The sequence below is a fragment of the Prionailurus bengalensis genome, chromosome A1 (genome assembly GCF_016509475.1).
Source record: "Prionailurus bengalensis isolate Pbe53 chromosome A1, Fcat_Pben_1.1_paternal_pri, whole genome shotgun sequence".
Lineage (NCBI taxonomy): Eukaryota > Metazoa > Chordata > Mammalia > Carnivora > Felidae > Prionailurus > Prionailurus bengalensis.
In genome coordinates this window covers 37,329,656-37,344,401 of record NC_057343.1, presented here as the reverse complement: position 1 = coordinate 37,344,401, position 14,746 = coordinate 37,329,656, and positions in this window count along the sequence as shown.

Here is a 14,746-nt window from a genome sequence, read left to right as displayed (position 1 = left end):
TAGACCATCATGTTCCCATCTAAAATGGCATCACTATGGAAGAAGGGACAGTAGAGAATAGAAGACTACTCACAATTGACCATGGTGTAATTTAAGGTGCATAATATATTATAACCCAGAAATTCCACTCCAAGATATATATCCTCTTGTACATGTGGTTCAGAAAACATCAGGATCATTCCTACTTACACAGCATTCAATAACCTATTAAATGCTTTTTTATTATCTCATTCCCTCTAGCACCCTTATGATTTAGGTACTTTCCTTCCACTACTTGGTTGGAGAAATAATGAATAGAGAGATAATGAAGAGAGAGAAATAATAGAAACAATAGAGAAATAATGAATAGAGCTACTACAGTAAGAGATACAGATGGAATGTACAGCCTGTATATGTCATATCATATAGAGCAATGTTCATAACAGTATTGGTTGTGATAGCAAAACCAAAAGAACTCAAAAAAAAATGGAAAACAAGTTAAATGACCATCACCACAGAATGGATACATAAGTTGTGGTATATCCATTTAGTAAACTTATTGTCACAATCAAACTCAGTGGCTATTGTCTGCTAGAATTGCCTCTGCATGGGGGAATGCCACAGAACAGATAGCTCTTAGGAAAATATTACTGAGGAAAGAAAAGCCAATTGTAAAGGAACATATATAATATGACTCCATTAATGTAAAGTTCAAAATCAACATAAGCAAATATATTGGAGAAATGAAAGATTCGTGTTATAATTATCAAGTAGAGAAAGTTAATAAATACAAAGTTTGATGTAGGTTTGTCTATTGAATATAGGGAAGCAAAATGGAAGGTATTTGCAGGAGACTTCAAGGCTAATAGCTGCATTCTATCTTCTAATTTGTATCTATTTTCTATGCCTTCTACATATTTTATAAGCTTTTTTATGTCTCAATTTAATATTTAATCAAAACAATTCTAAGAAAGGGATAATAAATCAAATTCACTAAAATTGAAAATTCATCTATAGAATTAAAAGTAACAACATAAGTCCTTTTTGCACTTGTACACAATTAGATCTTTTATTTTTTAAAAAATGATTTATATTATTTTGCAATGGGAGAACTTTAGAAATCAAGTAAATCATGGTATTGTGACTACACTGCATGTGGGAATAAATAATGAGAGTCAATGATGACACACACTTCAAATAACAGGTGAGAAGTAAGAAAAACAAAATGAAAAAAATTATATGGCTAATTGAATGTCAAACAACTGCATTATTTATTAACTTCATTCAAGTGAATTGTTTACCCAAGCAGAAATTAGAAGGAAGTGTTAAACTAAACATGTCATAATCACATTTCTGATGCTGACAAGTCTAGATATTAAAAATACCCTAAGAAAGCACTGTATCTAGGCTATTGCAAATGAATTGAAACTTCTTACACTAGTACAGAAATTTCAACTACCTCATAGGAGTAATGTTTATTTCCTCTGTAATTCCTTGGTGGAGATCATACAATTGTAGCACTTCAATGTGTTTAGAGAAAGAAAAAAAAAGTTTCTTTCTTTAGTTTTAGCCCATCTCCATTGGCAAGAATACTCCTTCTGTCCACGTGTATTTGCTACTATGGGAGTAAATTATGCACATGTTCTTCAGGAGCAGCAGGAAATCTGAAACACTGAGGTGCATAAATTGTTGTCAAGTGGAAAACTGTCTAATATTGTTAGTAAAGAGAAAGCACAAAAGAGAAGGAATGGATTAGCTTAAGGTACCGCAAGGCATTTATCTAACTGATGTTAAACATCATTCCTTACAGAGAAAAACTGCAGCACCCCAGAGATAAGCGAAATCATACACCAGCAAAAGACTTTAGATTAATGAAGAAGAGCTGAGGTATTACAAAAGCTTCTTGGCTACCTCCTCTTGCCTCAGACATATGCCTGCCGACAGGTACTGAGTATATGACATCTCGAGGACTTTAGAGAATAAGTAGTATTTTAATTTGTTGAGCAATAACTAAATGCCAAACATCTGGCATAGAGTGTCTAAAAATCCTTTCAATGGTTTTGCAAAGTAGGTATAGTCATCTCTACTCTAGGAGTGGTACAGCTGAAGATTAACAAAGTTAAGCAATTTTTCCAAGATCACACATCTCATAACCTAGATGTCCCTAACTATAAAACCCACATGTTTTTCATGACACCAGGCTCCTTCATGAACTTGTCCTAAGCTGTGAAGATGATTTTACATTTTTTTCCACATTATGGGATAGCCTTGGGATATAAATGCTTTCTAAAGAAAATTCTTCAGCAGAAGGTATAAAGTTGGGTCTAATAACACATGGTTGTCCAGCCACATATCATATTTGTATAACAGAAATTGTCAGAAACATGTCGAAGATAATGTTTACATTAAAATTAAAATATGACCAAACATTGATTTGGAAACTCAGGCCTGCTTATAAACTATCTAACTTCGTAATTAGGGAGCTAAGAGAGGATTAAGGAATTAGGAGTAGGAAGAATACTAACTAAAATGAAAATCTGAAATGATGAAATAGATTGTATGAACTAATGTCAATGTTTTATTGAATAAGGTAATATATATAAAAATATTGAGCCTTACATAAAAATACACACACACACACACATATACATACATATATATATATATATATATATATATATATATATATATCATCCAAAGCATGCCTGCTGTGGTAGATTAATGAAGTATGTCTAGGTAAAAGTAGAAATAAAGAAATAAAAGAGGAAATAAAATTACATTCAGCCAAAATCCAAGACCATCAAAGACTTATAAAACTTTTGAGCTGGAAGGGACCAGGGAGATCCTTTCTTCTATATTTATGTGCATAATTAAATAGATGAGTAAGTATGATAGAGCTATTTGGTATTATATATTACAGTAAATATTCCTATATAAAATAAGCACGTTTAGACTATGCATTAAAAGAAAGTCATTTCCCAATACTCTGAACAATTTAATATTCTCAAGATAAACTTTCTTTCTATTCTAAAAGAAAACTCATCTTTGATCAAAAGAAAGCAAGCAAACATCTGAGTGCTTTCACATTGTTGTAGATATAACTTATCTGACTTGTATCATAGAAGCTGCTGTAAAATTAACAATGAAAATTCTTCATTTCTCTTTAAATATGCAAAAAGGGACTTTAATGAATGCACAGAATTTTACATTTATTAAGGTATACTCCAATGTTCTAAGCTGAACAAGATTTTTATTTCCCCAATCCTGGAAACATCCATGAGTCCAAGGCACTAAGACAGTCATTGTTCATTCCATTTACTTGTCTGGTCTGTGTGTCTAACTTGATCATTAAATTATATTCTTTTAAAAGAGATAGTACAGTGAACTGCTTACAGGCATAGTCTTTTCAATTAGGAAGAACCTGACTATAAACTTTGGTTTCATCAATTACCTGGTCTCTCACATGTTGAACTATAATGAACTAGATATTTTAAAACTATAAAACAAGGCTAAAATTAGAACCTACTTTTGGTGGAGTGAGAAGGGCCTAATAAATAACACAGTTTTTTTCCTAGATGAACTCACAATCAGTAGAGATAGAAGAAGGTAGCATAAGGAAACCAAAATATCTCTCTTATTATAGGTAAAACTTATCTTCACAATTGTGATTTATGTCTATAAGCAAGTGAATGGACCTCTTCACATGAAACCACAAGATGAGATTATCACACATGCCTGATCTTATAAATTGTACAGCAATGAACACAGTGAATCATATACCATATGCTAGTTAGACCTCATTCCCGAGAAAGAACTGTCCAACCAGGCATGACCGACTTTACCAAAGAAGCCATTCCATTCTTCCTGGTGACAAGAGAGTAAAAAAGCAAGAGAGAACAAGAGAATCACAGAAATACATGGCCCTCCACCCCTTACTCCCTCATTTTAAAGGAATGGAGTTTTAAATTAGAAAATAAATTAAAAATGCCTAACATAGTAAAAATTTTCAACAACTATTAAGGGGCATTTTGTTTTGTATTATGTTGTGCCATGCTTTGTATATGATAATATCTTTTATTCTGTTTTTCTTATTAAAATAAAACACTTGAACAAATCCTAAATTGGTAAATGGAATAAAATAAGTGTTTGTTAAAATGTGAAGTATAAGACTATTTGCATTTTCTCTGCCTTGAAAATTTGGGGAAATATTTTCTTCATTAGCATTTCCAGACCCTCACCCTTGTGAGTGAAGGAAACTTCTATTACTACACACAATATGAGATTTATACAGCAAAGTCTAACACGCTATTGAGAACATGACAAGGCAGACACTATTATATCTGTCACACGCACATTGTTACTGGGAGTTATAATTATTTCTAGGATGCAATTTTACAATACATATGAAGAGCTTTAAAAATTATTTCAATCATTTTGACTTGATAATTATACTTGGGGAAAATATATGAAGAACTAACAAAATAGGAAAAATGATCATGAACCATAATTTTCATCTCAGGAATATTTTGAATACTAAAAAATATGAAAGACAATTCATTGACAATATGAGCATGGATTAACCTATGCTGGTATACTTTTTATGCAGCGGTGAAACTTGCTCTAATGAAGAATTTTTTATTAGTAGGAGAATTAACTATAAAGTGAAAAAGAAGCTCACGAAATTATATATTCAGTTATTGAATAAAATATATTCTATATTTACTAAGTACTAAAGTTTATATAGTGAGGCAAAAGAACCAGAATAGCCAAACAATACTGAAAGCAAAGGACAAAGTTGAAAGACTGACACTGCCTGAATTCAAAACTTACTATAAAGTTACAGTAATCATAATAATGTGGTATTAATGAAACAACAGACAAATAGATCAATGGAACAGAATAAAGGACCCAGGAATAGATGCACATAAATATAATCAACTGATCTTTGACAAAGTAGTGAAGACAATATAGCGATACAAAGATGGTCTCTTCAACAAGTGGTGATGGAACAGGTGGACATCCACATGTAAAAAACTGAGTCTAAACACGGACTTTATACTATTCACAAAAATCAATCAAAATAGACCATACACTTAAGTGTAATATTAAAAAAAACCAACATATAACACTCCTAGAACATAACATAGGAGAAAATTCTAGATGACTTTTGGTGTAACAATTATTTTTTAAAAACAAAACCAAAGGCAAAGTCCATGAAAGAAATACTTGATAAGCTGGTCTTCATGACAGTAACAACCTTCTGCTCCATGAAACTGTCAACAGAATAAAAAGACAAGCAATAGAGTGGGAGAAAAAATTTGCAAAACACATGTGATAAATGGCTATTATCAAAAATATACAAAGAACTCTTAAAATTCCACACGAGACACATGACCTGATTAAAAAATGGGTAAAGATCTTAACAGACACGTCATCAAAAAAAACATGCAAATGTCAAATAAGTATATGCAAAGATACTCAACACCATATGTCATTAGGAAATTGTAAATTAAAACAACAGTGAGGCACTAGTACACATTTATTAAAATGAAGAAAATCCAAAACAGTAACAGCACATGCTGGCGGGGATGTGGGCAACAGGAGCTCTCATTCATTACTGGTCGGAGTACAAAATGGTACAGCCACTTTGGAAAGCAGTTTGGTGGTTTCTTACAAAACTAAACACATTCTTACCATATGTTTCAGTAATTATGCTCCTTAGTATTTACCTAAAGGAGTTGAAAATTTATGTACACACAAAAATCTGCACAGGGATGCTTGTAGCAGCTTTATTCATAATTGCCAAACTTTGGAAGAAACTGAGATGTCCTTCAGGTTATGAAAGGATAAATAAACCATGGTACATCCAGACACTGGCATATTATTTAGCACTAAAAAGAAATGAGCTATCAAACCATGAAAAGAAATGGAGGAAACTAAAATGCATATTAATAAGTGAAATTACTGGGGTGCCTGGGGGGCTCAACCGGTTAAGCACCCAACTCTTGGTTTCAGCTCAGGTCATGATCTCACGGTTTGTGGGTTGGAGACCCATGTTGGGCTCTGCGCTGACAGCTGCGGAGCCTGCTTGGGATTCTGTCTCCCTCTCTTTCTGCTCCTCCCCTGCTCACTCTCTATCTCTCTCTCTACATAAATGAATAAACATTAAAAAAAATAAGTGAAATTACTAAGCCAGTCTGAAAAGCCAACACACTATATGATTTCAATTATATGACATTCCATAAATGGCATAAATATGGAAACACCTAAAAGATCAGTGGTTGCCAGGGGTTGGAGGGAGACAGAGACAGATAGGGAAGCACGGAGGATTTTAAAAGCAGTGAAACTATTCTATGTGGTACAGTAACACTGAATACATCATATACATTTATCAAAATCCATCCATAGAACACCAAGACTGAATCCTAATGTTTACTATGGACTTTGGGGGAGAATAATTTGCCATAGGTTCATCCACTATAACAAGCGTACCACTCTGGTATAGGGTGGTGATAATGGAGGAGGCTGTGCATATGTTGTGTCAGGAAGCATATGGGAACTCTCTGTAATTTCCATTCAATTTTGTTCTGCACCTAGAAGTGCTCTAAAAAGTAGTCTTCTTTTTAAATAATGAAATATTGATTTTAATTTGATATAGCATTCTTACTGCTTTATTTTCTTTAAAACTTATAATAAAAACACGCATTATATCATGTATTCATTTCACTTTTTAAATTTATATTTCTACTTATCCTGACCTTTAAGCTGCAAAAGTAACTCTGGACTCTGCTTCAAATTAATTATTCAGTTTCTGGTAATATTTAGTGCCAATTAGTCTTTAATGTTTCAAAATAGAAAAAAATCTCCTGTTTTAAGCAAATTTTTATACTTTCGCCATTTTATCTTTCTACCCTTTCCTTAAACAGGAAAATAAGTCATGAGAGCTTTACTGTAATGGTTTTAATTTTAACCTAAACAACACTAAAATCACTAAAACAATATACACGATATAATTTTTTTTATCCCTTGATATTTTAAATTGATAGTTCTCCCTGTTTTTTCTTAAAGCATCACAGTTCATTCTTTCTACCATTTTCTGTTATATCATTGCCCCATGACATTTTAATATGCAGATTGTAACTTTAACTCATGCCTCATCCATGTAATGAGATTATTGCCATTGCTAGTTCAATAAGATTTTTAAAAAGATTCTGCAGAACTGTTGTCCATTAAAATCCTACCTACTAATCTCACAACTTGGTGGGGAGGAGGGGTAGACATGTTTGATTACTTGCAAACTAGGCAGAATGAATCATTCTGAATTATATGCCATATGCCAAGGTCTTTATTTAGTATGCTCAAAAAAGTGTTCATTAAAGATAACTACTCTGCAGAACTAGAAAGGTTTTCAGCAGATAAAGTCCTGTCTGCACAATACAGAACAGGCAATCAGGATGATGTGACATTGATGTTTCTCCTATTTGCTTTCTGTCATACTGAAAATATATTTCACTCTGCTTTTTGCTCAAAAAAAAAAAGGGCAATGGTATCACTGAAAGAATGTATATGATAATTAAACAGCTGTATATATCATGTCTTCTACTTTCATTTTGAATGATGAACAAAATGTCTGGAAACAACAGGAAGATTTAAGAAATGGAGGGAAGAAATGTTTTCTACATCCTGCTGTAGCCAGATGTTTCTTGGCTTGGTTAGAGACAATTTAGTTACTCTTTATTCTTTCATTTATTCATTCATTGAATGCCTAGGATTTGGTAACTTATGCTCTATGTTCTACAGAATATAAAGAATATGAAGATATGGTACCTGATCTCGAGGGAATAACAATGTAGTTGTAGAAATAGGAATGTAAAAGTTGTGTATTAAAATATTTATAATAGATGAGTGTAGACTACACGGTTGGCACACACACAAGAAATCATGAAGGACGAAAGGATTGTGATAAAGGGGAGGTAGTTATTTAAGGCAGAGAGGACATAGCAAAACATCCGTCAAATCTGTGTTTAGGAAGTATAAAATAATTCACGGAGCTGGAACTAGTGTGGCATGAAAAGGAAAGCTGAGAAATAATGTGAGCAATGTAGGCAGGGTACAGATTGTAAAGACATTTATGTGCCAGACCTTCTTCTGCACAGCGAAGGAAACCATCAACAAAACCAAACAGCAATCTACTGAGAAAATATTTGCAAATCATAAACTCAATAAGGGGTTAATATCCAAAATAAAGAATTTCGACAACTCAATACCAAGAAAGAAAGAAAGAAAGAAAGAATCCAATTAAAAAAGTGGGCAGAGGATCTGAATAGACAGTTTTCTAAAGACATAGAGACGGCCATCATACACATGAAAAGATGCTCAACATCATTAATTATCAGGGAAATGCAAATCAAAACCACAATACCTTACATCTGTCAAAATGGCTACAATAAAAAGACAAAAAATAACAAGTGCTGATAAGGACGTGGAGAGAAAGGAACACTACTGCACTGTTGATGGGAGTGTAAACTCGTACAGCTACTGTGGAAAACAGTATGGAGTTTCCTCAAAAAATTAAAAATGGAATCACCATATGATCCAGTAATTCCACTACTGGATCTTTATGCAAAGAAAACAAATACTAATTTGAAAAGATATAGGCATCCCTGTGTTTATTGCATTATTTACAATAGCCAAGATAGGGAAACAAGTCCAAGTGTCCCCTGACAGAGGAGTGGATAAAGAAGTGTTATATATATACAATGGAATAGTACTAAGCTATAAAAAGGAATGTGACTTTTGCCATTTGCAACAATATGGATAGATTTTGAGGGTGTAATGTTAAGTGAAATAAATCAGTCAGCCAAAGACAAAAGCCATATAATTTCACTCATATGTGGAATTTAAGAAACAAAACAAATGAACAAAGAAAAAAAGAGACAAACAAACAAACAAAAAACCAGGCTCTTAAATACAGAGAACAAACTGGTGCTTGCCAGAGGGGAGGTGAGTGAAGGGATGGGTTAAATAGGTGAAGGGGATTAAGGGTATACTCGTTTTGAGGAGCACTGAGAAATGTGTAGAATTGTGGAATAATTATATTGAATACCTGAGACTAATATAACACTGGATGTTAATTATACTTGAAAAAATAGAGAACATTTCTCTAGGCAATGGGTAGTCTTTGGATGATTTTAAGCAAAGTGGAACTTGTGAATTTAAAAGAATCTATTTAAGGAGATAACATAGAAAACTTGAAAAATGATTTGATATTACTTTGAGTCTTTTTAGGATTATTGTTGACTCATACAAAATATCTGTAGAATAATAATGAAAGATCAAAAGCTAACAATCGACCCATCCTTATGCTTTCTCTTGAAGAGACTGGTGAACCAGCCTTAAAAGGATGCATAATTAAAATGTTGCCTGTACTAACATTGGCAGATAAAATCAGGACACCCAGTTAAAATTGAATTTCAGAGAAGCATTGAATATTTCATGGTATAATTATGTACTAAATAGTTTGTGGGACATATTTATATTAAAAGAGTAGTAATTGCTGTTTATCTGGAATTCAAATTTATCTGGGCAACCTCATCCAGAACACAGTTTTATATGGGGTGAATGCTGCTGCTGCCATGAGAGTTCCAGAAGATTCCCCATTTCTCTCTTCCTATGCTAATGGTTAAATGTGAATATTTATGGGGAATAGATATAATGGGGGATACCCAATTAGCATCTAAAAACCTTGAAGATAGCCTCATGCCTGAAGGAGACAGATCTAGATGATTGGACAAGTTTTCAGTTTTATGCAAGTAGAGGCAAAGTTGGCAACTTCCTTGCAGATGAGAATCTCTAGGCAAGAAGAAGATACATATTCTTATTCCTTCACTATGTGTTCTGTAGGTCGTTGACATATATAAAAATGCTTTTCAAGAATTTTCATTGATTTTTTTATTTGTTTAAATTTTTGTAAGCCAGGGCAGTGATATAATTATGAATATGGAACCAGCCTGGTTTCCTTGCAATGCTAGCTCATTCTACTAATGAGAAATTCACCTTAGAGAATTGTTGTATTAGTTATTATACATAAACACCTTAGAACAGTGCCAGAAATCTAGTAAGTACTCAATAACTGTTACCTAATTTATTAAGGTATTGGTAGATACATGAGCATTTGGGCTGTCAGAGAGTGTAATACGAAGAAAGATGGCCTGATGCCATATCTGCTTGGACAATTCAGTAATGGGAGACAACAAGATTCTGGTTTGGCTTAAATAAATATAGTAGAGCTTTTAGTCACTTGACCTTAAAACTCTTAACTGATACAGAAATATATTTTATTTAATACGTTTAGACAGTTTATTTAATAAATAAGTTAATTTAATAAATACCATGAAAGCAAAGGTCAGTTGCAAAATAGTTGAAGGTGGGGTCATTGCTAGCTTAATATTTAATGCTAAGTTTTTAATCATTAAATAAATAATAAATTTGGCTAATTATGTGGTAGCCATTTCTAAATAAAATATATACTTGTTTTAATAAATGCATCAATATCATTAGTGCTTATAAAACTAGTAATAAAAACAAGTTTATTTTATAAAGTATAGTATCCGGAACATCAGGAATTTTCCATCTGGGGTTATATCACACACCCATGTATACATTCCACCAGCTCAGATGATACTTCAGCTTAATTCTATTAAAACAATTATCATTACACAAAGAGGTTTGAAGAGCTGAAAAAATCTGTTGCTAGTATAAGAACGTGGAAAATGCAACGACTTTGGCATCATCTTTCTCTTTTACTCATAGACAGAAGTCCACTTAATCCCTTATGTTTGTTTTCCAAGAGGCTATACCTTCATCATAATAGTGTTAAGCCAATAGGAGAAAACCCACATGCTAAGAAAGAATCTATTCGTGAAAGTGAAGGACATCTACTTGTTCCTTCCTTACCCTCTGCCTCCCCTCACCTTAATGATAGATTTGTATTTGTATGACTTACATGATAAAATCCAATTCCTTTCATTTTTAATTTAAAGTCTAATTGCTATATAACACTGTATTAGTTTCATGTGCACAATATAGTGATTTGGTATTTGTAAATATTTCAAAATGATCACAATAGGTCTAGTTAACTAACACCTGTCAGCATGCATAGTTATAATTTTTATTTCTTGTGATAAGAGTGTTTAAGATCTACTCTTTAAGCAACTTTTAAATATGCACCACAATATTATTAACTATAGTCACCATGCTATACATTATACCACCATATTTATTTTATAACTGGAAGTTTATACCCTTTGACCATCTTCACCCTTTTAGCCCACTTCCTCTCCCCCCAACCTCTGGTAACCATCAATCTATTTTCTGTATCTATAAGTTTGTTTTCTTTGCTTGTTTGTTTTTCAGATTCCACATATAAGTGAGATAATATGGTATTTTTCTTTCTCTATGATTTATTTCATTTAGCATAATGCCCTCTGTCACAACATATTGTCACAAATGGCAAGTTTTCTTCTTTTTTATGGCTAAATTATATTTTCCTTATCCATTCATCTATCAGTGACACTTAGGTTGCTTCCATGTCTAAGCTACTGTAAATCATGCTTCAATAAACATGGGGGTGCATATATCTTTTTGAGTTAGTGTTTTCATTTCCCTCAGATAAATCAAGAAGTGAGATTGATGGATCACATGGTAGTTGGTAACTATTCTATTCTTAATTTTTTGAGGAAACTCCATATTGTTTTCCACAGTGGGTGTACCAATTTACATTCCCACCAACAGTGCACAAAGGTTTCCCTTTCCCCACATTTTCATAATTTCTTTCACTATGAAATTCCCTACATCTTATTTTTGTCCTACTTTGCTGCCCAAGTCTTCTAGATAGTTGTTAATCTTCCTCTGGAAAATTTTCCTCTCTGTTGTAAAGCCCTTGAACAGCATCAGCACCATGCATTTATTCAGCTATAACCTTAAAATGTTGGCATCCAACCATATCTCTAAATGCTGCTGCTTAACCTAACAGGTCCTGAAAGGAGCACTTTATATTAGGTATTCCTTGTCAGATTCGTATCTTGAGCTTTTGTTCTTCCAAATAAAGAAGAAAAAAAAGGGGGAAAAAAAGGAATTTTCCTACAGTTCTCAAAAGTGTGGCCCAAAACTTTCAGTTTTCACCTTTATGAAGAATTTTCAAGTTGAGTGAATAACATGGTGAATCCTTGTCCTTTTTTCCTAATGAAGAATATGAAGCTGAGTAGGCTACCACTATTTTAACTTTACCCCAATACAAAATGGCCGTCTTGGCACACTACATCTCTTACTAAGGCTGATGCTACACTCGAATTAGCATTTTATGCCTTTTTATTACCCCAAATTTCACGTTATTTTTTCAACTTTGTTGAGATATAATTGACAAATAAAGCTGCAATATATTTAAAGTGTATAGTGTGATAATTTTATATAGGTATATATTATTAAAGGCTTTCCATAATTAAGTTAATTAACACATCCATCACCTTATATGTTTATCTTTTCTTTTTCTCTTAAGTTCTCTTAGCAAATTTCAAATACACAGTATTATATAATTACATATATGGTAATATCAACTACAGTCACCATGCTATACATCAGATCCTCAAACCTTACTCATATTATAATTGAAAAGTTTGTACCCTTTTACCAAACTCAACCCATTTCTACCATCCTCTAGCCCCTGGAAACCACTTTTCTACTTTGTTTCTATAAGTTCAGTCTTTTTTCTTTTCCCACATATCAGGAGACCATACATTATTTGTCTTTGTCTGGTTTATTTCACTTAGCATATAGCTCTCTAGAATTATCCACTGTGTCACAAAGGACAGAAACATCTTCTTTTTTAAGGCAGAATAACATTCTATTATATATATATATATATATATATATATATATAGACAATGGAAGAATAAGTATGGGATGAATTTATCCAAGGATACAGTATGTTGTATAATAATACACAGAAGAAAAGGATGTGAAGACACCAGAGTACAATACTCTTTCTTCATACCTAGACAATACTTTCATAAGATTTTTTGGTTCTTTTTGATAAAAGAATTTGTCCTATTTCATAACAGTTCGTGATTTTTCACTGACATGCACATAAAATAAATGTATAATTTGTGGATCTAATTGTAAAGAGCTCCTACATATTTAAGTGATTTTCTATTACTCTGTGTTGGTGTGCAGAATGCAAAAAGAATTTAAAAATAGAATGTGTGTGTGTATATATATATATGGAAAGTGTATATATAGTATATAAGATAAATATACATTCCTCACATTTTCTTTTTTTAAATTTTTTAATGTTTATTTATTTTGGAGACAGAGAGAGACAGAGCAGGAGTAGGAGAGGGGCAGAGACAGGGAGACACAGAATATGAAGCAGGCTCCAGGCTCTGAGCTGTCAGCAAAGAGACTGATGCAGGGCTTGAACCCACAAACAGTGAGATCATGACCTAGCTGAAGTCGGACGCTTAACCAACTGAGCCACCCAGGCTCCCCTATTCCTCACATTTTCTTGATCCACTCATCCATCATTGGACATTTAGGTTGTTTCCATATCTCAGCTATTGTGAATAATGTTCCAGTGAACATGAGAGTACAGGTATCTCTTTGAGATAATAATTTCATTTCCTTTGGATATATATGCAGAAGAGGGATTTCTGGATCATGTGTTATTTCTATTATCAATTTCTTGAGAAATCTGCATATTGTTTTCCATAGTGGATTTACCAATTTACATTCTTACCAAGAGAGTACAGGGGCTCCCTTTTCTCCGCAGTTTTGCCAGCATTTGTTATTTCTTGTCACTTTGATAATAAACATCCTAAGAGGGGTGAGACAATATCTCATTATGATTTTGATTTACATTTCCTTAATGATTAGTGATATTGAGCACCTTTTAATGTATCCATTAGCCATTAGTTCTTTCAGAAAACGTTGATTCAGATCTTTTGCTCATTTTTCAAAGGAGTTATTTGGTTTTTGCTATTGAGTTGGATAAGTTCCTTATTTTTTTAGCTCACAGCCACAAACTGCGAGATCATGACCTGAGCCCAAGTCAGATGCTCAACTGACTGAGCCACCCAGGCGCCCCCTTGTGTAGTTTAGATCTCAACCCCTTAGTGGATATGTGGTTTGCAAATATTTTCTCTCATTCCGTATGTTGCTTTTCCATTTTTTTTTTCATGTTTTCCTTTGCTGTGGAGAAGTTTTCTACTTTGGTGAAGTCTCACTTATTTTAAAGTTTTCTTGCCTTTGCTTTTAGTGCCAAATCCAAAAACTCATTGCCAAGACTCATATCAAGAAAAATACTCTCTATGTCTTCTAGGACTTTTATGTTTGCAGGTCTTATGTTGAAAATTTTAATCCACTTTGAGTTGAGTTTTGTGTATGAGATAAAATAGGGGTCTACTCTCGTTCTTTTGCAAGTGATCCAGTTTTCCCACCACCATTTGTTAAAGAGACTATCCTTTCTCCGTTGTATATTCTTGGCTCTGTTGTCAAAAATTAATTGACCATATATAGGCATGAGTATATTTCTGGTCTTTCTACTCTGTATTATTGATCTACATGTCTGTTTTTGTGTCAATACCATATTGCTTTAATTACTGTAGCTTTGCAATATAGCTTGAAATAAAGAAGTGTAATGCTTCCAGCTTTGTTCTTTCTCAAGATTGCTTTGTGTGTTTAGCATCTATTGTGATTTAACACAAATTTTAGC